Raw genomic sequence first — 26,937 nt, 5'->3', positions numbered from 1 at the left:
AAACAGTGACAGGACGATGCCCTCCTGCCCTGCCCCACCCCAGCTCAGCCCTGGAGCCACCTCTACTAGAGTTTCTTTGTTTTCTTTCTGAGAGAGCTTATGCACATGTGTGTGTGCACACGCGCGCGCACAGAGATGCTTACACACTTTTTAAAAAGCCATAAATGGCAGCACACCACACATACGATTCTGCACCTTGCTTTTGCCAACAGCATTCCTTGGCTCCTCTGCGCCGCTGGCACGAGGAGGAGTTTGGCAGTATCCAGTCGAGGTGAAGACACACTGGGGACCTGGCAAGTGCTCTCCCACGTCTGCTCCCAGGCACACACGTGAGAAGGTTCACACAGCACAATCTGAATCGGCGAGGGACCGGACACAACACAAATGCTCGTCTACAGGAGATGGACGATGAACTGTGATCTACTAGCCCCATGGAACAGTACACGACAGTGAGAATGAATGACCCACAGCTACGTGTGGATGGATATCAAAAACAATATTAAACAGAAGAAGCAAAACAAAAACCGATACATCCTAGGACTTTGTTCAGAAATAGTTTAAAACCAGACAAAATGAAATATGCTCTTTAGGGATGCATACAGAGGTAGCAAAACCAAAGAGAAAAGCAAGGCAGCGACTGCCTCAAAAATCAGGGGAGAAGCTGCCTCCGGGGGGGCGAGAGGGCTTGGGACGGGCTTCTGGGGGGCTAGCACCATCTGTGTCTTCAACTGGAGGCGGGGGTTACGTAGGTCTTCCCTTTAAAGTAACTACTCATACTATACATTTTTGCCTTAGGTAGGCTAATAATTTAAAATAAAAAAAATATATATGTCTAGTGATCTTTCCATGCTTCCATCTCTGCAAAGCACAGCCTTGTTGCTTTAGCAGCTGTGTGGAAGGGCCACGATGTCTTGAGCCAGTCCCCATGGGGCCAGGTCAGTGGTTTCCAGGCATTTGCTCTCACAAAGGGTGCAGCACTGATAACCGTGTGCAGATGTCATTTCACAGGTGTGCCAGCATGTCTGTGGGCCAAATGCCTACAAGTGGGATTGCCGGGCAAAGCTCAGCACTGCCAAGTTGCCCGTTCTCGGCCCCTCCCTCGGCCTCACGCCCAGGGTGTTGTCAAACTCTCCCATCTTCCCCAGTCAGACAGGTGAAATCTGGCCCCTCTCAGCCTAGTTTTCATTTGCGTTTTTCTACTTAGTAATTGTGCATCCTTTCATATTTATAAAAGCACCACAATTCCTTTTCTGCTAAGCGTCTCTTCAAAGCCTTTGCTTCCTGCACGTCGCATGGCATGGCCAAAAAAAAAAAAAAAGTTTGATTTTGGAACTTTCTGGGTCCGTGCTTCCAATGCAGGGGGTCTGATCCCTGGTCGGGGAGCTAAGATCGCACATGCCATGTGGCATGGCCAAAAAAAAAAAAAAAAAGCCTTTTCCTATTTTTCTGCAAGGGTCAGGGAGACCTCTGTGAACTCACCCCAGCTATCCCGACGTCTCCAGCCTCATCTCCCCACCACCCCCCCCAACCATGGGCTCCTTCCCACATTCATGGAGTTTGTCAATAGAAATCCAACGTGCGTCCACCAAGTCCAGTCCCGGCTGGCGTGATGGTGCAGCATGGTCCCTGCCCGCTGGGGCCTGCAGTCCAGCACCGCCTGATGAAGTGTGAAATCCCAGCGGAGACGGGTGGCTGGAGGGCTGAGAGTGTGGGGGAGCCAGGCTGGAGCAGGGCAGGAGCCAGGCCACGGGGGAGGCGGGGGAGCAGAGGCAGGCGCTGAGGACCGGCTGGCATTTGGGAGATGTAACTCTGGCTGCCATGTCTGTGGAGGATGGGATCAAGGGGGCCTGAGCGGGTGTGCGGACAAGTGACGAGACGGAAGCAGTGTTCCAGGAGACTAATGAAAGCAGCCAGGATGGCTGGACACGGACAGAGGGGCACAGACCAGAGCTACGTCTGCCCCCAAAAAAGCAACGCTTGTTGATGAGTCAGACATGGGGGCTGAAGGCAAGGCAGGTGCCAAGGGTGACTTTGAAAGTAGGTAAGCCCTGGTGCCATCTTCCACGCAAGGGAGCGCAAGAGGGTCTCCAAAAATGCCAGGCCCAGGCCCTAGAAGAACTCAATTGTGAAAAAGGTGAATAAAATGGGAAGACTCACTTTCCCCAGTAGTTTCCCCGATAGTTTAAGACCAGCTGTACAGGCACAGTAATCAAGACAGTGGGGATAAACACAGTAATCAAGACAGTGGGGATAAACACAGAGCCCGGTGAACGGAATAGAGAACCCAGAGACAGACCCTTACAAATACACCCAACTGGTTTTTAAAACATTGATTTTTTTCACTGTGGTAAAATATACATAATATTTATCTTTTAACCATTTGTAAAGTGTACACTTCAGTGGCATTAAATACATTCACAATGTTGTGTAACCACCTTCAAGGCCTATGCCTCAAACTTTTTCATTATCCCCAACAAAGACCCTGTACCCATTAAACAATAGCTCCCCACTCCCTCCTTCCCCCCAGCCTCTGGTAACCTCTATTCTACTTTCTTTCTCTAGGAATCTGCCTATGCTAGGTGGAATACGTAAGTGGAATCTCACAATATCTCTCCTATGTCTGGCTTATTTCACTAAGCATGTTTCCAAGGTCCACCCACATTGTAGCATAAATTAAAACTCCATTCCTTTTTATGGCTAAATAATATTCCATTGTGTGTATGCAACAAATTTTGTTTATCCATTCATCTGTTGACAGACACTTGGATCGTTTCCACTTTTTAGGTATGGTTAACAATGCATCTATGAACATTAAAGTATACAAATATCTGTTCAAGTCTCTGCTTTCAGTTCTTTTGGATATGTACCTAGCAGTCAAATTGCTGGGTCATATGGTAGTTCTATATTTAACCTTTTGAGAAACCACCAAACTGTTTCCCACAGCAGCCGCACCATTTTACATCCCCACCAGCAATCCATAAGGGATCCAATTTCTCTGCATCCTCACCAATACAGGTTATTTTCGTTTTTTCTTTTGATAATAGCCATCCTGGTAGGTGTGAAGTGGTATCTCACTGTGGTAACTTATTTTTGACAAAGAAGCATAAGCAATTCAATGGAGGAAAGAGCATTTTCAACAAATGGTACAGGAACGATCAGACATCCATATGCTAAAAAAATGAACCTTCACCTAAACCTCACACTCGCACAAACCTTAATTCATAATGGATCACAGGCTTAAAAATAAAATGTAAAACTATAAAACTTTTAGAAAACAAGCAAATCTTCAGGATCTAGGGCTAAGCACAGAGTTCTTAGACTTGACACCAAAAGCATGACCCATAAAAGGAAAAATTAATAAAGTAGACCTCATCAAAATTAAAAACTTCTGCTCTGCAAAAGTCCATGTGAAGAGGATAAAAAGCCACAGATTGGGAGAAAATATTTGCAAGCCACATATCTGACAAGCGATTAATATCTAGAAGTGATAAAGAACTCTCGATACTCAACAGTAAAAAAAAACAAACAATCCAATTAGAAAATGGGCAGGAGACATGACACATTTCACCAAAGAGGATACACAGATGGCAGATAAGCTCATGAAAGGATGTTCAACATCATTAGCCATTAGAGAAATGCAAATTAAAGCCACAATGAGTTATCATTACATGCCTATTAGAACAGCCAAAATAAAAAATAGTGATAACACCAAATGCTGGTGAGGACACAGAAAAACTGATCACTCGTACACTGCTGGTGGGAATGTAGAATGGAACAGTCATTCTGGAAAACAGTTTGGCAGTTTTGCATCTACCTTACTTTCCAGCAGTTGCACTTATGGGTATTTGCCCCAGAAAAACGAAAATTTACATTCACACAAAAACCTGTATGAGACTGTTTATGGCAGCCTTATTTCTAATAGCCCCAAACTGGGAACAACCCAGATGTCCCTCAGTGGGTGAATGGCTCAACAAACTATGACACATCCACTGCTGAGCAAGAAAAAGGAATGAACTATTGACACAGGCAACAACCTGGATGCATCTCCAGAGAACTATGCTGAGAGAAAAAAAGCCAACACCAGAAGGTGACGTACAGTATGATCCCGTTTACATAACGCTGAAATGACAGAATTATAAAAATGGGGAACAGATAGATGAGTGGTTGCCAGGAGTTAGGGACAGGCCAGGGAGGGGATGTGGCTATAAAAAGGCATCAGGGGGGATCCTTGTGATGGAATGTTCTATATCTTGACTGTATCTGTGTCAATATCCTGGTTGTGGTCTTGTACTAACCATAATTTTGCAAGATGTTACTATTGGGGGAACTGGGTAAAGGGCACAGGGTCTCTCTCTGTGTTATTTCTTACACCTCCAAGTTAATCTACAATGATCTCATAATGAAAAGCTTAATTAAAAATATTAATAATTTATTGAAAATGCCAGACCCTTTCCCACCTTAGAAGATGCTATTCATTCTCCTTGGAATGCACAGCTTTCCACACCCTAACTCCTACTCCTCTTACAGCTCTCAGCTCAGATGTCTCCTCCTCCAGGAAGCCTTCCCTGATTTCCTAGGGTGGAGCCAGGGCTTGCTTCAAGTTCTCGGGGCTTCCTCCACCAAAGCCATGACACTCAGGCCTGTGCTTTCCTCAGGGTCACTCTGGGCTGTCACTGCTTAGTGCTGTGTCTTTCTCCCATCACTGGACATGAGGGCAGGGCCTCGGACAGACAGGTCACCATCCTGTCCCAGGCATCAGCCAGCACAGGGCTGGACTCAGAGGAGGCACACAGTGAAAGAGTGAGGGACAATAATGACAATAATACTCTCAGCTAACACTTGTTAAGAGGTTTCTATGTGCTAGCTCTCTTTTGAGTGCTTTACATGGATAAAATAACCTTTATAACAATCTCATTTTACAAATGGGGAAAATGAGGCCGAGGGGGGGCTGGAGGGGAGCCACGAGCCCAAGGTCACCCAGCTAGTAGGTGGCGGAGCTGGGTAGCAAACCCAGGCCTTCAGATCCAGAGCCTTTGATAGTTATCTCCACCCCACAGGGCTTCTCCATGAAAGGCTGGATGAGACTGGCTAACAGGGGAAGCAGAGGGGCAGAGGAGGCAGGGGAAGAGAAGAGACCCTCCCTGCACCCAGCCCCCAATCCATTCCCACGTGGGGGGGGGGTCTCACCCTTCTCCAGGGAAGGCCCCTCCGCGGAACTGACAGACCTGGGATGGTACCAGAACCCCCTTCACACCTTAACAGGTGTCAGGGAAGGCCCCTTACAGGTCAAGGGCCTATAGCTGAATCCCAGTTGCCAACCTGGGAAGCTGGCAGTACCCTCTATGGACAGGGAGTACCCACCTTCATTTGAGGCAGTGGTGTCACACCCAGCTGGAGCAGGGGGTGGCAAGCCGAGAGGAGCCCCAGAGCGCCCTCCTGCAGCTCCACCGGGGCAGGGCTGCTTTCATCTGGCTATGGGGAGGGGCTTCCATCTGACCCATGCTGGGGAGCATTCCCACTGGCATGTGACTTCACTTATCCACCCTATTGAGAGCAAGCCGCAGCTGAGTGCTGGCGGTCTGGAACCATTTACATAGTTTTAAAACCTGTAGAACAATACGGGATACTGTTTATGGAAGCAACAAGGAAGCACAGCGAGTACCTGCGGGAGGGGACCCAGGGGACTTGAACCCTGGCAAGCGTTTTTCTCTCTGAGTTGGGCAACAGGCCCAAGGGAGTCCCGCAGGTGATTCTCTGATCTCTTGAGGGCAACTGTAATCTTTCATGATTCACAAACGAACAGGCAACAATTAAAAGGAAGAAAACAGGGCTGAATTTATTTGATAAACCTGGAAAGAGCACACGAAGGAGGGGGCTTCTAGGGTGCTGGCAACGCTTGTCTTCTTGATCTGGGTGGTCGTTAGAAAGGCGTGTGCTTTATAATTATTCACTAGACTGAACAGGGAGGTCTTACGCAGTTTTCTGTGCATGTGTCATATTTTACACTCTGGTGCAGGAAACACCAGGGGTAGCAATTCCGACAGCTGGAAGCTTCCTCCATACCTGCAGGTGTCCACAGACAGTCTCTTTTGCTCTCTCTCTGTCCATCTCTCTCTCTTTCTCTCTCTCTCTCTCTCTCTCTCACACACACACACACACACACGCACACACACACACACTCCCAAGGCTGTAACTGCTGCCGCGATCAGAGCAGTAGCCCTCCTTGGCCCCTTGCAGCTCTTGGCCTGTTTCCTGCAAAGGAGACAAAGGCCTGGAAGCAGCCAGACTCCGCCTCAGCCCCAACACCCAGGTCTCTCCACGTGCCCAGCACTCTGGTGTCCTGCACGGATCACACTCCCCGTGGAGCCTTTCTGGCCACGGGGACGTATCTATCCACGGCGTCCCTACCCTGGGGTGCCACAGCCGGTCACCCAGAGTGGAAGGAGTTAGTTAAGATTTGGTAGAGTCCCCAGGGTGGGGACAGCCCTAGCTGGCTCACCTGTGCCCTGCGCTGGAGACACAGGACACCAGCGAGGCCAGCTACAGAGCCTCACGTGCGCGCACCACACTAGTGCAAGACAAGGCAGTGAGCAGGGTGCTGTGAATGCCTCCATGTTGCAGAGGAGGAAAGTGAGGCTCAGAGAGGGGAGGTGCTGGCCCAAGGTCACACAGCATGTATCAGAGCCAGGATTCCATGGCAGGTCTGACCCAGGCCAGAGTCCACTCACTTAACCAAGTTCAGGCTCTTATTCGGTCTGTACTCAACAATTCTTTATTATGCACTCAGTATGTGCCAGGCATTGTTTTAAGCACTGGGGATACAGCAGTGAGTAAGCTAGTCCCTCCTTCCCAGAGATGACATCCTAGTGAGTGAGGGAGTTAAGACAACACAAAAGTAAACAAAATGTACGTAACAAGTGGGAGAGGGGATGGTGGGGGAAGGGGTGTCTGAGGGGGCGGCATTTGAGCAAGAGCAGGGGAAGTGAGGGAGCCACGTGCGGATCTAGGGAAGAGCTTTCACGGTGGAAGGAACCACAACTGCAAAGGCCCGAGGACTGAAGCCTGCCTGGCACATTCCAGAATGCCCGAGGAGGCCAGCCAAGGAGGCTGGCGTGGCAGGAAGGGAGGGAGGGTGGAAGGGGAGAGTGGCCCGGCTGAGGTCAAAGAGAGTCTACACTAAATGCAGAAGAACAGCAGCTCCTGGAGCCCAGGCCTCTTGACCACAGCCCTCCAAGGGAGGTATGGTCCCCCTACCAGCATCATGTTACAGAGGAGGAAGCAGGTGGGGGATGGGAAAGCTTCCCAGGGTGGCCCTGCTGGCCAAGGGCAGAGCTGGGGCAGGAGTCCCTAAAGCTTAACCACCAGGCCAGGCTGAAGAATGGGGGTGCGGCTCGGGGTCAGGGATGGCTCTCAGCTGGGGGCCTCTGGTCCCAGCAAAGCAGGAGCCCAAAGCTGTGCACTTATGACGATGGTTCACTGGAAGCCAGGGGCTCACACACAGCCCTTTGGTCCCAGGCCCCGGTTGTTCTGAAAGTCAGGCCTTTGGGTTCCTCCTGCTCTGCTCTGCTGCAGCTGGGTACCAGCCTTACTAGGAGTGACTTAAGCATTTTTTTTTCAATCCACTCACTTAAAAAAAAAAAAAACCAAAACTTAATTTATTTTAAAATAGTCACTCAGACACAAATGTTGGCTTGATGTTCCTACAGAGCACCACCTATGAAATAAGGGAACCTGAATCCAATAGCGCCTCTAGGCCTAAGGCCCAATATACAGGAAGTACAGGGGACAAAGGAACATGTGAAATGACACCACAAGGATGCATCAGTGAGATCCAGAGTGTGGAAACTTCCAGAGGACAGAGGACCAGGGTTTTTGATGGATCAAGGACCCAATAAGCAAGCACAGGAAAGAGCCGACAGGGGAAACCCTATAGACTACAGAAGACTTAAGGGGCCTATCAACCAAACGCAAGGCAGACCTTGCCTGGATGCCAAGTCAAACAAACACATTGAAAAAGGATGATAAGACAACTGGGGAAATGTGAGGGTATTAAGGAAGTATTGGTTCTTCTTCTCCTGTGACAATGGTATTGTGTGTGTGTGTGTGTGTGTGTGTGTGTGTGTGTGTGTGTGTGTGTGTGTGTGTGTGTGTGTGTGTTTTAAAGATTCCTTATCTCTCATAGGCAAAAAAATCTGAGATATTTATGGCTGAAGTCTATGATGTTTGAGAATTGCTTCAAAAGAATCAGGGAGGTGGGGATGGGGTACAGATGAAAAAGCTGGTGGTGACTGATAACTGCTGAAGCTGGGGACGGGGACGGGGAAGTGGGGAGGGCATCAGACCATTCTTCAGAGCGTGTGTGGACACTTCAATTATACAAAGGTTTTAAATGTTTTGCAAAAGGAAATGTGACCTAGTCATAACAGTGAAGAATTATGGATCACTCACCCCGTGAACCTTAATTACTAAATCCAAACACATATCCTGCCTCTAATAACTGTAACAGTAATCACGGCACCAGTAACCAGAATGACATAATGATGACAGCCCTGTGCTGAGCGTTACACACACGCTGACTCACTTAATTCTCGCAGCTACGCTGGGAGGCAACAAGAATCCTTCTCCTCCTGCTCCAAATGGGAACCAGTGCAGAGATGCCCAGGGCTCAGGGCCTGGCCTCAGGTCACAGGGGAAGCTCTGCTGGAGGCGGTGAGGCCGGCGGGGGAGCTGGATGCCCAGCCCTTGCCGGGATGGGGTCGGGGAGAGAAGGCCAGGGAGCCCTTGGTGACTGGGGACACACAGGGGCACTGGACTCTTGGTCCCCCTCGTTCCCATCAAACAATAACGGCTCCTGCAATGCAATATTCACATTTTAGCACAAACCTTTCCTGAAATTGAACCGTGAGCCACCCCCCGGGAGCCTGAAATGGTCACCAGCAACAGATGACAACACCAGATCTGGGGCCCACGGGATTTGTTAGGCTCCACCCCCTGGATGGTCCTCCCCGCAAGGCTGCAGAGCCAGCCCCAGTACCCCCTGCCCCTGACCATCAGCGGGATGGGTGCCCTGCCTCCCACCCTCTCCCACGCCGGGTGCCAGGAGCAGCAAGGGAGGCTGGAGTGCGGTGACGTCAGCATCCTTCCCGTCCTTGTCCTGGGCCTGTAGAAACCATCTCCCCTCTGTGGCTTCAGCAGGATCCTGGCTCTAAACAGGGAAGCTAAGGAAGCCTCTTCAGGGGAGGAGGGAAGCAGAAATTGAGGGAAAGAGGGAGAGAGAGGAGGCAGAGACACAGGTAGCGAAAGACAGGAGCGGGGCGGGGACAGGAGAGAGCTACTCAGACAGGGGCCTGGAGGGCCCAGGGATGGGAAGACAGGACAGCGACAGAGGCTGCACCGCCAGGCACGGACGCCTTCTTTGGGCCTCAGCTCCCTTGTCAGTAACATGGGAATAATAATCATATCTTCCTATAGTGTGCTTATGGAGGTGACACGACTTAATCACGCCATGTCAGAAACCCAGGAAAGTGCCCAAACGTCGTAAAAGCTAATACATGTTTTCTATCATTCTGTAAGCCAGTGGCTCTCATCTCAGTTCAGAATTGCCCTAGAGTCACCCAGGGAGCTTTGAAAAAACCTCACAAAACCCAATGCTCAGGCCCCACAGCCAGAGATTCAGATTCAAATGGTCTGACCCTGGACCCCCGCATGGATGCCTGCACCAGGTAACCCTAACGTGTGGCCAGGGGTGAGCACGGGATCAGGGGTGGGGGGCCTGGACACAGTCCCAGGCCTGCGTCCTCGAGGGGTGGTGTAAAGTGAGCCAGACTGATGGGGGTGTAGGCCTGAGGGGCTGAAAGGGAAAGGGCGGGGCAGGGTGAGCGCCCAGGAGGCCCCCCTCTCTGCCTGCCCACCCTCCCCCACCTTAGCCACCGGGAGTCTGGGGCCTGCTGAAGAATGCAAGGAATGAAGCCAGGCCTGGCACGGCCATCTCCAGGTCCCCTCCCCCTTCACAAACTCCCAAGAGCCCTTCCTTGGTCAGGTCACTGGCCAGATTGCCAACCACCTCCCCCAGGAAGGCCTCAGCAATCACTCAGTCCTCCGGGCCTGAAGCCCGCGCCCAGCCCTCTCCTCAGAGCACCCATCCTGAACCCCTTCTCCTCTTGGGTCCTCCGCAAACCCAATGCTGGACCACAGGGCGCAGCCCAGGCGCGAAGCACTTATCAGTGGTGGAGGGAGTGACGCTGACAGCCAGCCTGTGGCTGGCAGAGTTTATCACCTGCTCTGGGGGCAGGAGTGGCCTGAGAAGGCTTCCCAGAGGTGGTGACCTTTAGGCCAGGACCCAAAGAATAAATGAGGTGAGAGCACTAAAAAAAGGCCAGAGAGGCTGAAGTGCAGCCAGCAAGGGAGGGGGACAGGGCCTTGCTGACCAGAGGCGGGACTGGGTCCCCCACCACCCCAGCAGTGGGAAGCATAGAAGGATTTTAAGCAGGGCGGGGACCTACTCTGACCTCACCGGCATCTGCTGCCCTCCACGCCGTTCTCTCCCAGGGATGGAGAACCGCGGCTGGCCTCCTGGGGGTGCCGGGGTATCCCCAGATCCTGCCATGGCCACGGGGTAAGGGCTGGGCCCTGGCTCCTTCCCGCCACGCTGTAAGGAGACCCCAGCAGTGCTGCTTCCTGCATCCCTGAGCCTGTTTCCCGATAATTAAACCATAAGCTGATTAGTCAAGGAAAACCTTTAATTAGCCCTTGAAATCATTCAGGAAAATTACAACCTCCTCTCTGGCACCCTGCCTGCCCTCTGCCAGGGCCCAGGGGCGGTGCCAGGGAGAAAGCAGGGAATGGGGGAGGGGGGCTCCTGTCTCTGCTGTGAGAGCCTCACCCAGCAAAGCCAAGCCCAGTGAACAAGGCGCCTCGTGGGAGAGGAGGCCGCAGGCTCCCCCCTGCCACATTACAAAGTGCCTTGGAATAAATCCAGCGAGCGGTGGGCAAGGCCCAGGCTGGAAGAGTGTGATACTTTGCTGAAAGACATCAGAGAAGACATAAATAAATGGAGAGACAGACCACGTTCATGGACTGGGAGACTCAATGTCACGTCTGTGTGTGTGGCAAGATGCTTGTCTCATATCTAAATGGAATTATGAAAAGTCAAATGGCCGAGACACTCGGGAAGAAGGACGTGTGGAAGGGCTTGCTCTCCACACCATCGAGACTTACTATCAACTACAGAAATTAGGACAGTGGGGTACTGACACAGGAATAGGCAAACCAAGCATGAGAAAGGAAGAAAGTACCCAGAAACAGGCCCACTTATACAGAGAGAGAATTTATGACACAGGTGGCAGGGGAGATATGCTGGTTTGTAATAAATGGTACATGGATGACTGGGGATCCAGATGGAAAATGTGAAACTGGGTGCCTATCTCACACCACACACACACACACACACACACACACATACACACTCCAATTCCAGCACAAAGGAAGACTAAATGTGAAAAGTAGAACTATAAAACTATAAAGGAAATGGGTGATAACTGACTGCATTAAACTTAAAGGCTTCTGTTCATCAAAAGACACAATAAAAAAAGTGAATGGACTTCCCTGGTGGTCCAGTGGTTAAGAATCTGCCTTCCAATGCAGGGGACGCGGGTTCGATCCCTGGTCAGGGAACTAAGATCCCACACGCCGCAGGACAACTAAGCCCACACGCCACAACTACTGAGCCCGTGGCCGCAACTAGAGAGTCCACGCGCCACAACTAGAGAGAAGCCTGAGTGCTGCAATGAAGAGCCCGTGTGCTGCAAGTAAGACCTGATGCAGCCAAATGAATAAATAAATATTAAAAAAAAAAAGTGAAAAGACAGGCCATGGACTGAGAGAAGGCAGGAGTACCATCTAGGAAACACATGTTCTTGACCAGAATCTAGAATTTAACTAACAGAAATTCTAAATAAAAATGCAGACAGGGAATTCCCTGGCGGTCTAGTGGTTAAAAAAATAGTACAGCCAGCTAGAGGAAAAAGAGGCAAGTGACCCGAATGGGCCCTTCATAGGAGGGGCGCTCCAGATGTTTGAGGAGCATGTGAAAAGCTGCTCCAACACCCCGAGGAGATACCACATCAGGTTAGCACCAGCCGGCAGGATGGACCCAGCACTCACCACTGGTGCCACCCTCACCTCCCTCATCTCTGAAACGGGTCGAATCCTTCCAGGAAGGACTGAGTAGAAACAGCATGGGAGTTGTGTGCGGGCACTGGGCCTGGCATGTGCAAACCCGCGGTTAGTTCTCCCTATTAATCAGCCTCAGGAATAAGGACTCCCCAGGCCCAAGGTCTTTTCAGGCCTTCTCCTGCCTCTGAGCTGGGAGGTCGGGGGTGTGGCCAGAAGGTTGAGAGTCCAAGAGATAGGCTCCATCTGGGTAGCAACTGGGTCTGTTTATCTACCACAGTGTCCCTGGAGGCCACAAAGGGCCAGGCACTCCAGAGTATTTGTTGGAAAAAAAGGTAATAAACCAATCACCTTCATATTTCTATGCCAGGCACTAGGATAAGTATGTTAGGAGCAGAACTTTACACATGCCCTAGGACACCCAGAGGAGCCTCAGTTCTAGAGGAAGAAACTGAGACATGAAGAGGCCCGCGTGGCTGTCAAGATTGGAATCCAGAGCAGTGGGAGAACGCCAGTCTTCCTTTGACTCCTGGAAGGCGCCCTGCGCTCTCCCGCCTGGGACCTCTGCACAGGCAGCTCCCTGCTGTTCACCCTCCTCCTCCCTGAGTTCATCCTTCATGCAGCAATTCCTCCTTAGGAAAGCCTGCCCTGTAATTCTCACGTTGGGGGCGGGGCGGGCGGGTGGGGGAAGCACCCCCCCCCCCACATCACACACTCTGACACACTCTGGCAGTGACACTCTCCGCTTATTACGGCTTGTTCATTCATTCGGCCCACCAGTGTTTATTGAGCGACTACTACAAGTCAAGCCCTGAGACACAACAAGGGACGCAAGAATCCCCCCCCATGGCCATGAAGCTAAGTTATTCGGGGCGGGGCAGGGGGCGGGCTGAGAGGACACTAACCCACATGCCCACAGTCATAAGGGAACAGCAGTGATGCCGAGTGGACCCGAGTGGACCCGGAGAACCAAGCAGGGGAAGGTGGGGAAAGAGAGTGACGGCGCTACTGTAGACGGGAGTCAGGGAGATCTGCCTGGATGCAGGGATGCGAGGTGCTGCAAACACAAGGGAGAAGCATGAACAGAGGGCCTGAGGCAGGACCAGCCTGGAATGTTCCAGGAATTGGGCGGCAGGAGAGGAGTGAAGGCGAGCAGGGAACCTGGGCCAGGATCTTGCGGGGCCTTGGAGGCGTTTCCCAAAAGAGATGAAGCCACGGGAGGGCGCCCAGCAGGGCAGGGAGCCCCTGGCTGGGCGGGGGGACAGACTGTGGGGGCAAGGGGGGAGCGAGGAGGCTGCCAGCACGGTCCAGGCAGGAGGGGAGGGTGGCTGGAACCAGGCGGTGACAACAAGGAGTGGGAGGCGCCAGGTTCTAATTTGAAGGCAGAACAGCTGGCTTTCTCGAAGTCGTGGATGTGGAGGACGAGGACAAGGGGAGCCAGGATGACGCCAGATTCCCGGCCCCATCGAGAGGACGGGTGGGGTGCCCGTGAACGAGGCAGGGGTGCTGGGAGAAGATGGGGCTTGGGAGTCTGGTCTACTTTACCTGTCTCCGTGTCACTCTTTGGTCAAGGTCTGGGTCGCCTGCCAGACTGAGCCCAGCGAGGGAGCCTGCTGTGTTCACCTCCGGGTCCTGGAGCCCGGGGCCCCAGCACAGGGCTTATCAACGAGTAAGCACTTGACTCCCACAGGTGGGATGGGTAAGAGCTGGCATGGAGAGGAACGCGGGGAGGAGAAAAGGACAAGAGGACTCATCTCGGCAGTAAGAAGCACACATGTCACTTCTGTAGGAGAAGAGAATATAAAATGTTCCAAGGTCGGTTACAAAGTCTGAGAGACCCAGTGCAGGGGAGGAGGAGCCGCTGCCGGGCGGGCGCGCAGTCACAGCCGCTCTGGACAGCTGCGCGGCGGGCTCTGCTAAGCGGGTGAGACGCGACCCTCTGAGCTGAGCACCGCAGCCCGGACGTGATCCCTGGAGAAGTGCGTGCACACAGGCCCCAGCAGACGCGTTCAAAGAGCACGGTCACCCCCGCGCAGCAGGGGCGGAGAAGTAAGTTATGGTTAGAAGGCTGCCCAGCAACGAGGGCGAACGAACCACCCACACCCACAACCACATGGCTGTGCCTCACAGACCACGGATGAGGGAGGACAGACCCACACGAGGATGTGCTGCAGGAGTCCATATATGTGGAGTCCCCGGGCAGGCGAGGCGGCAGGCTATAACTCAGGATGCACACCTGGTAAAACCTCTGGAAAAGTGGGGGCCTGGTGACCCCCAAGGTCAGGGAGGTGGCCTCTACTGGGGTTGTGGTCAAGAGGGCGTGGGAGGCTCCTGGGGTGCTGTGTTCGCAGTCTTTGCCCAGGTGTGGTGAAATGCTGCTCACCTTATAATTACCTGTTAAACTGACATGGGCACTGATGCACTTTTCTATAGGCATGTTACCCTTCACTACTGTGGAAGGTTTAAAGAGGTGGAATTATCAAGGTACATAAATGCACAAATAATCTGGGGCCAGATTTGGAGGGAGGGAGAAGGGAGCTGGGGAGGTGGCTGTAGGCAGCAGAGGCGGGGTCCCTAGGGAGAAAGAAAGCGAGAGAAAGAGCACGCGTGCATGCGCACAGGACTTGCGGGGTTGTCCTCACCTGGGGGACGGTAGGAGCCCAGCCCTCCCGCAATGCCCTACTTCCTCCCCATTCCCAGCACTCGCGTGGAGGGCTGGCAGGAGGGGCGGGGGAGGGGGAGGAGGCCCAGGCGGCTTCCCCATGTGTGGGAGTGGCCGAAAGCCGCCAGGGGAAGCAAGCCGAAACTGCCACACAATGCCGCTTTATCAGGAGTTTCCAGGGCCGGGCTGGGGCGCCGGGGCGGGAGCAGAGGGCCCAGGAGGGAGGCTCTCTATGTGGGGCCCCTTCCCGGCGTCCCCACCTGGCAAGGTGTGCCCTCCAGAGCTCCGCTGCAGCCGGCTGGGAAGGGAGGAGCCTTCTAATCCCTCCGCTCAGTTAGCGGGTGGCAGAGGGAGCCCGGGGCAAAACCCCAGCCCTGCTGGCTCTGACACCAGGCTGGTCTCCCAGCTTCTCCATTTCCTCCCCTTAAAAGAGGGATAATAAGAACATCTACATATAGGACTTCCCTGGTGGTCCAGTGGGTAAGACTCTGGGCTTCCACTGCAGGGGGCCCGGGAACTAAGATCCCACATGCCGCTAACAAAAAACAACAACCACCAAAAAAACAAGAACATCTACATCTTCCGGTTGCTAGGAGGATGTGATAAGTTCGTTCACTCAAAACACACAAAACAGTGCCTGCTAATACTAATAATATAGAGTAATACTATGAGTACTAATACTAGCAGCTATCCATCTTTGAACACTTACTATGCATTTTGTCTGATGAGTATGCATTTATATCCTCAAAACAACCCTATAAAGGAGGTATCATTATCATCCCCATTTTATAGATGAGGACGCGGAAGCACAGAGAGGTGAACTGACTTGCCTGGGATCACACAGCTAAGAGTGGCAAAGTTGGCTCCAGAGTCTATGCCCTCCATCTCCACTGCATCCGACAGGTTAAGAGCTCCAGATTGGAGCCAGGCAGGCCTGGATTTGAGTCCCGAATCTGCCACTCACTCGCTGTGGGGTTTCCAGCCTATGCCTCAGTTTCCTCTTTTTAGGGGAAGCAAAAATATCACAAATAGACAGGAAAGGAAGTCCAGATGGCTTTCAACAAACACAAAGATGCTCCCCTTTACTCATATTAAAATCAGGGGACTTCCCTGGTGGTCCAGTGATTAAGACCCTGCGCTTCCACTGCAGGGGCCATGGTCGGGGAACTGAGATCCCACATGCCGTGTGGTACGGCCAAAATTAAAATAAAATAAATAACAAGAATAATTTTTTAAAAATCAGAACCACAATAAGGACCACTTGGCACCTGCCTGACTGGCAGAGGTCAAAGCATCAGGTAACACCCATCCACATGGTGAGAACGCGAGGAGACCCTGGCGCCACCAGACCCTGGGAGGGGGGTGCCAACGGGAGCACGCTCTCAGGCAGACCGGGACACTGCCAGCAGAGCTACCGGGGCACACATCTCAGACCCCCGAGCACCTCCAGAGGTGTGCCCACAGCTCACACGCGTGGGGGGGGACACCATGCCATGGAACCTCACACAGCCACAGAAAGCACGAGGAAGCCCTCTACATCCTGACGCAGAACTTAAGAGTGAAAAATGCAAGGGGCAGGACAGAATACAAACATGGGAAGTCGGCTCCATGTGAGCAAGAACAAAAGCGGGGGAGAACATGTGCAGGAACAAACACCCAAGAAAGAAAAGAAACCGGGAACAATGCTGTCTCTGGGAAGGGGCCCGACCACTGGGGTGGGAAAGAGACTTTATCGCTGTATACCCTTCTGCGCTGTGCGTGGTTTCTCAACTGCAAATAGGTAATACATGCAGACAGGGCAAAAATGGGCCTTCTTAAAATTAAAATGCAGGAAAAGAGAAATGAGGTTAATAGCACCTCCTCCTCAGGGCTCCGGGCCGAGCCACGGCGGGATGCTCATAAAGCACACATCTGGCGCCTGGCACTCAGGGAGCTGGCGGCTAGCACAGAATCACGAGGGGCTGGGAGCAGGCGAAGAGGAGGCTGCAGCCCAGAGGGGAACACGTACCATGAGCTTACTATGTACCAGGTAATGTGCTAAGCACTCGACAGCACGGTCGCCTCCAATCCTCCCGATAGCCCATTTAACAGGTGAGGAAGGTGAGGCCCGGGGACGCTCTGGCTCTTCCAGTAGGGGGTCGGGCTGAGGGACGTGTGAGCGGAATGTGTGGCCCTGGCAGGGAAGGTGCCACTGGGCAGGACCAGAGGGCCCTGTGAGACAGGCTGCAGTGAGTGGTGGCTTCTGACACATCTGCCGTCGCTGGCTCTCCTGGGACCTGGGAAAGCTCCCCTTCTGACGCTCCCTGCCCCCCTCCACCAGCGTTCCTGTGGCCAAGGCAGCTGGCAGACAATAAGCCCCAGCCCCGGATGGGTGGCTGGGCCGGGAAGGGTCCCATTTCCCTGGCTGTGACTTGGAAGGAGACTGCTTCCTGCTGGCAGCATCTGTGGCCGCCCGGCTTGGGTGATGGGAGAAACAGCTGCTGGGGACACCCCGACCGGCGTCTGGCCAGGAAGTCTGGCTCACTGTGAGCCAGCAGGACAAGGAGGGGTGAGGCAGTGGACAAGAAAGGGAAGGGGGCTGTGGGAGGTCCTGAGGGAAGTAGGGACCCAGTGCCCAGAAACCACCCAGGCTGAACAGGCCCCCGAAGAGTTTCTATCTAAACAGGAGCCTGGAAGAACAGGAAGTAGCCTTGTCTTATCAAGACCACTTCCAAAACACTGCAGGGCAACTGCAACAAGCAGTGATTCTGGAGCCCGAAGGCCTGGAGTTCAGTCCTGCCTCTGCCACTTGCCTGCTGTGTGACCCTAGGCAGGTCACATATCTCTCTGGGTCTCAATTCTCTCACCTCTAAAAAGGGGTTGATAACAGTACCTACCTCGTAGGTTGTTGTGAAGATCAAATGAGTCCATATGGGTAAAGGACTCACAATCTTGGCCAGCACACGGGACCCTCCTCCAACACCGCCACCCTCATGCTACCCACTCTCTTCTGCTTGGACTACCCCAGCAGTCTCCCGTCAGGTCTCCCGGCCCCCACCCTCCCTGATCTGCTCCCCACATGGCAGCCTGAGCAATCTTTATAAAAGGCAAAGCAGATGTTGCTTAAGGCCCTCCGATGACTCCCATTACACACAGAATGAAGTCCACACTCCTCACCCCAGCCTGTCACCCCCTGCTGTATCTGCCACACCTCCCCACCTCCTTGACCTCACTGCCAGCTCTGCCACACTGGCTTCCTTGGTGGGACCTGAACATCCCAAGCTCCTTTGGACCTCAGGGCCTTTGCACTTTCCATACCTACTACCTGTTCTGTTCTTTCCAGCTCTTCCCGGGCCTGGCTCCCTCTCGTCAATCAGATGTCTCCTTCTCCAGAAAGCCCTTGTGCTGGCTCCCCAGGCTGGGTGAGACGCCTCCTCCGGATTCCTACCATCCCCGTGCGTCCCCCATCCCCATCCCAGCCCAGCTGCTGTGGGCCGGCACTGTCTGGGGACAGGTCTGTCTCCTTCACTGTCCTGTAACCCACGAGGGCAGGGCTTGGACTGTGTTGGTCACCACTGGGACCAGTGATCTGACACACACGAGTGTATCAAGGCTTTGCCCATCCCTTCCCGAGCTGCACCTCCTTCCTCTTTGCCTCCTTCCTGAGGAGGTTTAAGTCAGTACCGTTTCCCTTCCCAAATGTCAGTCCTGGGAGATGATCCCCAAGGAGAGTTGGGTCAAAGTTTCAGCCACTGTCCTGGATACCCTAGAGGGCGAAGGTCAAAGCCCAGCCTGCCTTCTCCTCTGGGTGTGAGGGCTCAGCAGGTGTCAGGCCCCAGCTAAGCCCGTCACATGAACCATCCCCCTGTTTCCAACCAGCCTGGGGTGAGGGGGGCAGGCAGGTGGCATAAAACCTACCACCTCATGGCTGAGTAAATTGTTTCAGCAAGGGCCGCAGACTTGCCCGAAGCAGGACACAGAGGCAAGGGAACCCTCAAGCACTGCTGGGAAGCACGTTGGTACAAACGCTTAGAGGAGCAATTTGGAAGGTCCAGCATTTCCACTGCGAGACATATGCCTAAGAGAGACTCTGGCCGTGGTACACAAGGAAACATGTCTAGAATGTTCATTGCAGTGCTGTTCGTTACAGTCCCAGTGGGAACCACCTAAATGGCCACCGAAAGGTGAACGGGTAACTCCTGTGTGTCACCAATACAAAAAGAAATGCAGAAAGGGAAAACGAATGACCTGCTCTAGACCAACACACGTCCATGTGGAGAAAAAGCCAAACTAACGCAGAGCAGAAGAGGCAGGCTGTTTACTGTGGTACCATTTATATGATCTGTGAAACTGTAAAACAGTGGGCAACGCTGGCTCACCATCAGAACCACGTGCCGATGCTGGCCCCACCCCAGACCAAGCCAGAATCTCTAGGGTGGGCCTGGGCAGCAGTATTTTTGAAAGCTCTCCAGGTGACTGCAATATGTAGCCAGGGTTGAGAACTATTACTTTTTTGTTTGTGAATCCATCGGAGGGCAGGAACAGTAGGAAAACCTGCAGAGAAAGGCTGGACACCAAATCCAGCCCAGTGGCTACCGCTGGGAGGGAGGACGGGAGGGGAGGGCGGGGCAGAGAAGAGGGGCCTTTAACTGTATTCACTGCATGCTCTGTCCCAGGCTGGACACTGGAAGCGTGGGTGTTTTGCTACATTGAAAGCTCTACTTTTTTCCCTAGTCTAAAATGTATCACAGGAACAAAACTGGCAAATAAGAAATCACTTGCCCAAGGTCCCATGGCTGGTAAGTGATGGGGCAGGAACCCAACTGTGGGTGTCTAGTGCCAAAGCCCTATCGTTCCCCCATTATCTGTGCCAAGCCCTGAGATGCTGAGCGAGCTGCCGCCATGAGGGCCCGAGGCTGGCTGGCCTCATAGGGCTGCCTGGCCCTGTACCCACCCAGTGACCCTGCCAGAGCCAGGTGGGGGAGGGGTAGCTGCCAGAGTAAGCCAGGAGGCAGGTGGAGAGAGGCCCGGCCACCACCTCTGAGGCCCTCCTCAGGTAGCAGTAGCAGCAGCGGCCTCAAGACCAGTACTTACACAGCACCTACTGTGTGCTAGGCCTTGGGCCAAGCGTTTTATGCTCTGCATCCTCACAGCAGTTCTATGAAGTAGTCACTATCATTATGCCCATTTTGCAGAGGAGGAAACTGAGGCCCAGAAAAGTTAAGCGACTCGCCCACGGTTACACAGCCTGTGAGTGATGGATGTGAGCCAGGCATCCTTGCTCCAGTGTCCGCTCTCTGAACCACTCCCCAGTAGTGTCTCGGAGCTCCACACACACAGGGCAGCTACTCATCTGCCCCTGCTCCACTGCCCACCCTCCTCCAAGGCCAGGAACCCTAGGGGTCTCACACAGGCTACATGCTGCCAACAAGCCCCCAACCCTGCATCCCTGACCTCCCACTCACGCCTTTTCTTCTGCCTGGTGCACCCTTTCCCATTCCTCCTACTCATCCTTCAGAGCTTGCCCAGGGGACTTTCCAAGGGACAGAGTACCAGGCACAGGGTCTGGGCACTCTCCTGGTCCTCTGAGCATGTCCTCGCAGGCCACGTCACTGCTGGTAGAGATGTAGCCATGTGTCCGCTCCCATCAAGGGACACTGAGCCCTCAGGGGCCAGGGGCTCTGTGTGTCTTGTCCGCTGCTGCAGACCCAGCACCCAGCACCACGCCCAACGTTCAACCACCACCAACCGAGCCCCCTCCGTGGACCAGGCAGTGCTTCAAGTCGGGATTCAGGGAAAGAACAACATGGAGAAATTCCTGCCCATGAGGGGCCCACATTCTAGTGGCAGGCAGACAATAAACTGCGTGTTGATAAATAAGTTAAAGACCTAGTGAAGGGCTGGGAGAGAACAATAGTGAGATAAAGAGTGTGTGTGGAGGGCGGCTGGGAGTTCCCTGGTGGCCTAGTGGTTATGATTCAGCGCTTTCACTGCAGAGGTCTGGGTTAGATCCCTGGTCCGGGAACCATCCCACATGCCACACAGCACGGCCAAAATACCACAAAACACTGTCTGGGGGCAGGGTGGTCCTGGTCAGGCTGTGAGTGAGTGGCTCGTGAGTGAGAGGGTGCAGAGTGGGGAAGGGATTCCAAGCAGAGGGAACACGAAGGTCAAAGACCGGGAGGCAGGCATGAGCCTACAGAGTTGAAGAACAGCAAACAGGCCAGTGTGGTTGGAGCTCGGGGAGGGATGCGGGAGAGCAGGCGGAAAAGAGGTGGCAGTGACTGAGGATCGTGAGAAGAGGCTGGGGTTTTAAGGACAGAGAACACCCAACTTTGTACAGGGCACCACCCAACAACACCCTCCCCAGACAGGAGCCTGCCAGACTCACGTGGACTCCGGGCCACCCACAAACACCCCATCCCATCGGCCCAGGGGATCCTCTCCTCCCAAATCACACCCTTCCACGGAGGCCAAACAGACAATCTGTTCCTGCCCAGGGAGCGGCCCAGCCTTGCCCAGCCCCCTGCTTCCACGAACAGACCTCTGGCAATCTACACTGTGGCGACCAGGGGCAGGAGCTCTGGAATCATTCAGATCCAGCCTGGAATCTGCCTCCGTCACTTAGCAGAAGCTCTTTGAGCCTCACTTTTTGTGGCTGTAAAGTGGGTGTGTCTAGATTGTAGTACAATAAGACCAGGCACTGAGCACAGTATCAGCCCTCATTAAGTATTAAGCAACATTATGAGTATCTGAGAGGCAGCAGAGCATAGAACTCTGGGCCCAGAACTCCAGAGTTCCAATCTCAGCTGCAAAACTTACTCATGAGGTGGCCCTGGGCAAATCACTTAGCCTCTTAATAATGGCATCAAGCCCATAAGGTTGTGGTCAGGATTAGATACATGGAAAGCGTTTAGAACAGGGTCTGACACATAGTGCTTTATGAGTGCTTGGAATTCTTTTCATTATCTGCGGGAGGGGGGCTTCCTTCTCCCCCACCAGAAAGCACCTTTGATTTCTTTCTTGAATGTCCTACCCCTCCTCTCCAGCAATATGTCCCACTTGGGTTTTAACTTTTGACCCTTGGGAACATCATCTGTCGGGCCATCAGATTCTGATTTTTGCTCGCTTTGGTCACGCCCCACCTTTGATCCCATAAAGATGCCCCCCAACCTAAATCTCCTACAATTACTCCACTGGCTGCTGCCTTAACTCCAACCCGCCGCCCCCACGGTTGTGACCTCTGACTCTCGTAGGCACATCCTCCCATCAAATTATTAATTTGACCCCCCTTTTTTGACATTCACCCCGTGCCCCTCCAACGAACTCCCACTTCAAATTTCGAATTTTGCGCCCCCCTTCGCCACGCCCCCTTCGTTAGTTTGACCTCTGACCTCCTATACACCTCCCTCCCTCCCGCTCAGCGTAGACCCAAGACCCCCCGGACGCGACCCTTCCCTCCACAAGTGAACTTTGACCCCAGCGGCCCCGCCCCCTACTCGCCTAAACGCTCTACAACCGCCCGGCGCACCCCAATCCCCTGGCCAGACCGCTTATCCTACCGGCTCGGCACCGCAGTAGCTCGCGGCCTAGCTGCTCGGCCCGGAACTCGGCGCCCTCACGCCGCCCTCAGCTCTCTTGCGCCGCCGCCACCACGGCCACTGCCGCCGCCATGTTGAATCCCCAACGAACATCCGGGGCTTTCCCCCCTCGCCGTCCACCAGTCCCCATAGCAACGGGGCTGACTGGGCCGGGGGCAGGGCCCGCTCAGGGGCGGAGCTGGGCTCCGGGCAGCGCCGCTCCAGCCTCTGATTGGTGCTGATAGTCCAATCGGAGACCTTCGGGAGGAAAATGCCAAGCAGGGATTGGAAAATTTGGAAAGGGTGCGGAGAGGCTGGCTCCCAGCCCACTTGGATTCTTAAAGGGGAAAATGGATATCCTCTGGTAACAGAGCATCCCACCTTCCCTCAAAAGGAGTTAGGGGGTGGAAGGCAGTAATGGTAATAATGGCCAGAAACAGTTCGTAAGCATTTACTATGTGTCAGACACCCCGCCAAGTGAAATTTCTCGCTGAATACTCACAACAGCTGTATTGTATGTTAATACCCATTTTACAGATAAAACTGAGGTTTAGAGGGGCGAACGAGCTGGTTCGGGATCACAGGAAGTAAATAATGAGTTTTGGACGACGTCTGTCAGTCTGTCTGAGTCCGGGAACTTGGCCCGGAATCAAGGCACAGTTTGATTTAATCTTTTTATAAGGTATTTTTGTTTGTTTTGTTTTGTTGTTTGCTTGTTTTTAGTATTTATTTGTAAAAGATTTTTTGGGAAAAAAAAAAAAACCGTAATCTAAACTCGGACATCTTTTTCTGTGATTGCACTCATTGAGCTCCAGCCAGTTTGCTCTTCCCCCAAAAAAAAAAAAAAAAAAAAATCAGGTGCTCTCCCACTTCAAGGTCATTGCATTGCCTTTTCCTTCTGTCTGGAATAGACTCTTCCCCCAGGTATCGTCATGGCTACCTCCCTTCTGTCCTTCAGGGTTTTACTCAAATGTCATCTTATCAGTGGGACTGTTCCTGCCCATCCTGACTAATGCAGCAAACATCCCTCTCACATGCTACTAAACCCCTTACCTTGTCTGCTTTTTCTTATTTTCTGTTGCTCAAATCACCTTCTAACATACTAGATGATTAGATAATCATAGTTACTGTTTTTTGGCTCTCTCCCCTGCTGTCGTGTCAGCACCATGAGAGCATTGATTTTTGTCTGTTTTGTTCACTGTACTTGCCCATTTGTTGAATAAACATTTGTTGAATGGATGGTTGGATGAGTTGTAAATCCACCTCCTCAGAGGTACTTTTAAATATTTAGTGCATCTCCCTTGCCCCAGCACAGTGTCTAGCACATAGTAGGCATTTAATTAATATCTGCAGAAGCAATGAATGAGTGATGGCATAATGTCGTTTTTTTCTGTGTATTTACCTACCTTTTATTTATTTTTAAAATAAATTTATTTATTTTTAATTTTGGCTGTGTTGTGTCTTCGTTGCTGTGCACAGGCTTTCTCTAGTTGCGGCGAGCGGGGGCTACTCTTCGTTGCGGTGCGCGGGCTTCTCATTGCCATGGCTTCTATTGTTGCAGAGCACGGGCTCTAGGAGCGTGGCCTTCAGTAGTTGTGGCTTGCAGGCTCTAGAGCACAGTCTCAGCAGTTGTGGCGCCTGGGCCTAGCTGCTCCGCGGCATGTGGTATCTTCCTGGACCAGTGCTCGAACCTGTGTCCCCTGCATTGGCAGGTGGATTCTTAAGCACTGCGCCACCAGGGAAGCCCCCTACCTACCTTTTAAAACAGAATTGGAAACACATTTATAAAGAATTTTGTATCTTTTTAAAACAAGTTTATAAATATCACCAGTATCTTTCCAGCTCATTAACTATTCTTCAAGAACATTTGTTTTAATGGCTGCATAAGATGCCATTCTATCAATGAATGCTAATTTGTCTGAACTACTCTTTCTTGTTGAACATCTAAACTGTGATAAATATTTTGCTATTATAAATAATTTATCCCACCCCAAAAATCCAAGCAGTTAAATATTTGTGCACATCTTTAATTATTTCCTTTGAATAGATTACCACAGATGGAACTGCTGGGTCAAAGGAAATGTACATCTTTAAGATTTAATAATAGTAACAGTTCCCATGCTTCAAACATTTCTGTGTACTATACATGGTGCTAAGTTGCATAATTTAATCAGCAGGGGCTGTGATTATCCCTGCTTCACAGAGGAGGAAACTGAGGCTTAGAGAAGTAACTTCATTTGCTCGAAACCACACACTGGGCTCATCCCCAGCTTTGATGCCCAAGTAAGGCTCTCGCTAACTGCCCTCTGCTGCCTCCCCACGGCCTGGGACACACATTGCCAAATTGTGCTGCAGGGATCCAATTTACACACCCGCCAGTGTTCAGAGGGAATATACCCTTTAAAGTACCCTTGCCAGCATTAAACAATCTTGTTTTTGTGCTCTTTTGAAGTCTTTATGCCTTACTGAGTCTCCGTTTTAAAAAAAACCACGTCTTGGGACTTCCCTGGCTGTCCAGAGGTTAGGACTCCGCCCTTCCACTGCAGGGGACACAGGTTCGATCCCTGGTCCCTGGGCGGGGAACTAAGACCCTGCAACCCCACCTCACCACCCCCCCCCAAAAAAACAAGCAAGTCTAGTAGCTGAGACGATGGCACTTTATTCAAGTCACAGTGATGGGAGGATGGCCGGGTATAGCCTCCATCTCTCTCTTTTTTTTAATTTTTAATTTTATATTGGACTATAGTTGATTTACAGTGTTGTGTTAGTTTCAGGTGTACAGCAAAGGGATTCACTTACACATATACATATATCTAGTCTTTGCCTCTTTAATGCCCTGCACACATTGCAGGGCATCAGGCTCTAGAACCCAAGTTTGGGGAAGCCCTCTTGTAACTTAGTTGGGGATCTCAGTCAGAGATCAGAGCCCTGGAACAAGCCCAGTGGCAGATCTGCTCCAAGGGTTTCCTCAGGATGGGCAATCAGGCCCTTCTATTTCAGGGCCCTGGGAGAGGAAATCGGGCCCGAAGAGCCACCTAGAGCAGGCTTCCTGGAGGAGTTGGTGAGGAGGTGACCCCCAATAGATGGATACAGGTGAGGAGAGTGAGGAGGACTTGGCCTCATAAAAATGATAAATTTCAATACATCAAGGAAAAAGATTAGTGGCAATATATAGATGGCAAGCAAAGCTTCCTGTCCTTTATATGTAAAGAGCATTTACAAATTTGTGGTCCAGTGGTTAAGACTCCACACTCCCAGTGCAGGGGGCCCAGGTTCAATCCGTGGTCAGGGAACTAGATCCCACATGCCGCAGATAAGAGTTCACATGCCACAACTAAGGAGCCAGTGAACTGCAACTAAGGAGCTCTTGAGCCACAACTAAGAAGCCGGTGAGCCGCAAGTAAGGAAACTGCCTGCTGCAACTAAGGAACCCGACTGCTGCAACTAAGACCCGGCACAACCAAGTAAATAAAAAAAAAAAAAAAGAAACTGCAAGGAGCCTTGGGCTTAGTGGAGCCTGGGCAGGAATAAGATGTGAGGAGGCTGGAACTTCATGGCACAATGGAGGAATACGTGTGCCATCAGCCTGCAGAGCTAGGGGCTCACAGGCTTCTCTCGGGGGAGCCCTCAGCCCTGGGGCCAGAGCCCAGCCTTTGCCTAGGACCTCTGGAGTCAGATCCTGTCCATCCCCAGCTCAGAGCCCTCCCTTGGTTCCATGTCACTCAGGATAAAGGATGGAGTCCTCCCTGTGACCCACAAGGCCCCACACGATCTGCCCCAGTCACCTCTCTGCCCTCATCCCCACTCTTCCTCTCACTCCCTCTGCCCCTCTGACAGGACAGGCGTGTGTCTGTCTCAGGGCCTGTGCATTAGCTGTTCCTCTGCCTGAACTATGGCTCCTCCTTCAGATTCCTTCAGATCTAAACATCACCCTCTCGGTGAGGTCTCCCTGACCACCCTCGTGAAAACTGCCACTGCCCCCCACTACTCTCTATCCCCCTTCCTGCTTTTTCTCTGCATTTATCACTATCTACCATTATATGTTTTACTTATTTATTGTGTTTGCTGTCCGATACCCTGGATAGAATGTCGGCTCCACGAGGGCAGACATCTCTGTGTTGTTCACAGCACGGAGAACAGGTCCTGGCACATGACAGGTGTTCAATAAATACTGATTGAATACAGGAAAGGAAGAAGGGAAACAGAGGGAGGGGGAAAAATTTAAAAAGGGAGGAAAATGGCAGCTCCGTGAGCTCCTAAGCTTGTCAGCTGCCCCAGTTGGAAGTTAGGAGTGTTAACCCTTCCTCCCTTCCAGGATAAGTCAGTGTCAGGCTGGAAAACTGAGGCATGAAGGACACTGGTTAGCGCTCCTTGGGCCATTGGAGACAGGCCTCTGATTGGCATTAAGGGCCAGCCTGGAGGAGAAAGTCACCGACGCCACCTGCTGGACAGTGGTGTCATGACAGCCATGCCCCCCCTGCTGACTTGGGGCTGATGATGGCCCGTGCTCGGTGGTCAGGAGAGGAGTCGGCCCAGTGGGGCATC

The 26,937-nt window shown here is 52.4% G+C and overlaps 1 protein-coding gene across 2 annotated transcripts in view; it reads right to left on the bottom strand.

Annotated features, from left to right (window-relative positions):
* The window catches only part of PAK4 (p21 (RAC1) activated kinase 4), a 45,919-nt gene extending 23,384 nt beyond the window's left edge, over positions 1-22,535 (bottom strand). For both annotated transcript variants that reach the window (XM_057534947.1, XM_057534948.1), the window contains exon 1: positions 22,375-22,535. The gene's annotated coding sequence lies outside the window, so the exon portion shown is untranslated. The remainder of the gene's footprint in view (positions 1-22,374) is intronic.
* Positions 22,536-26,937: the final 4,402 nt, after the last annotated feature.

The sequence above is a fragment of the Balaenoptera acutorostrata genome, chromosome 19, assembly GCF_949987535.1.
Source record: "Balaenoptera acutorostrata chromosome 19, mBalAcu1.1, whole genome shotgun sequence".
NCBI classification, from domain to species: domain Eukaryota; kingdom Metazoa; phylum Chordata; class Mammalia; order Artiodactyla; family Balaenopteridae; genus Balaenoptera; species Balaenoptera acutorostrata.
This window is presented reverse-complemented; position numbering and strand designations above follow the sequence as displayed.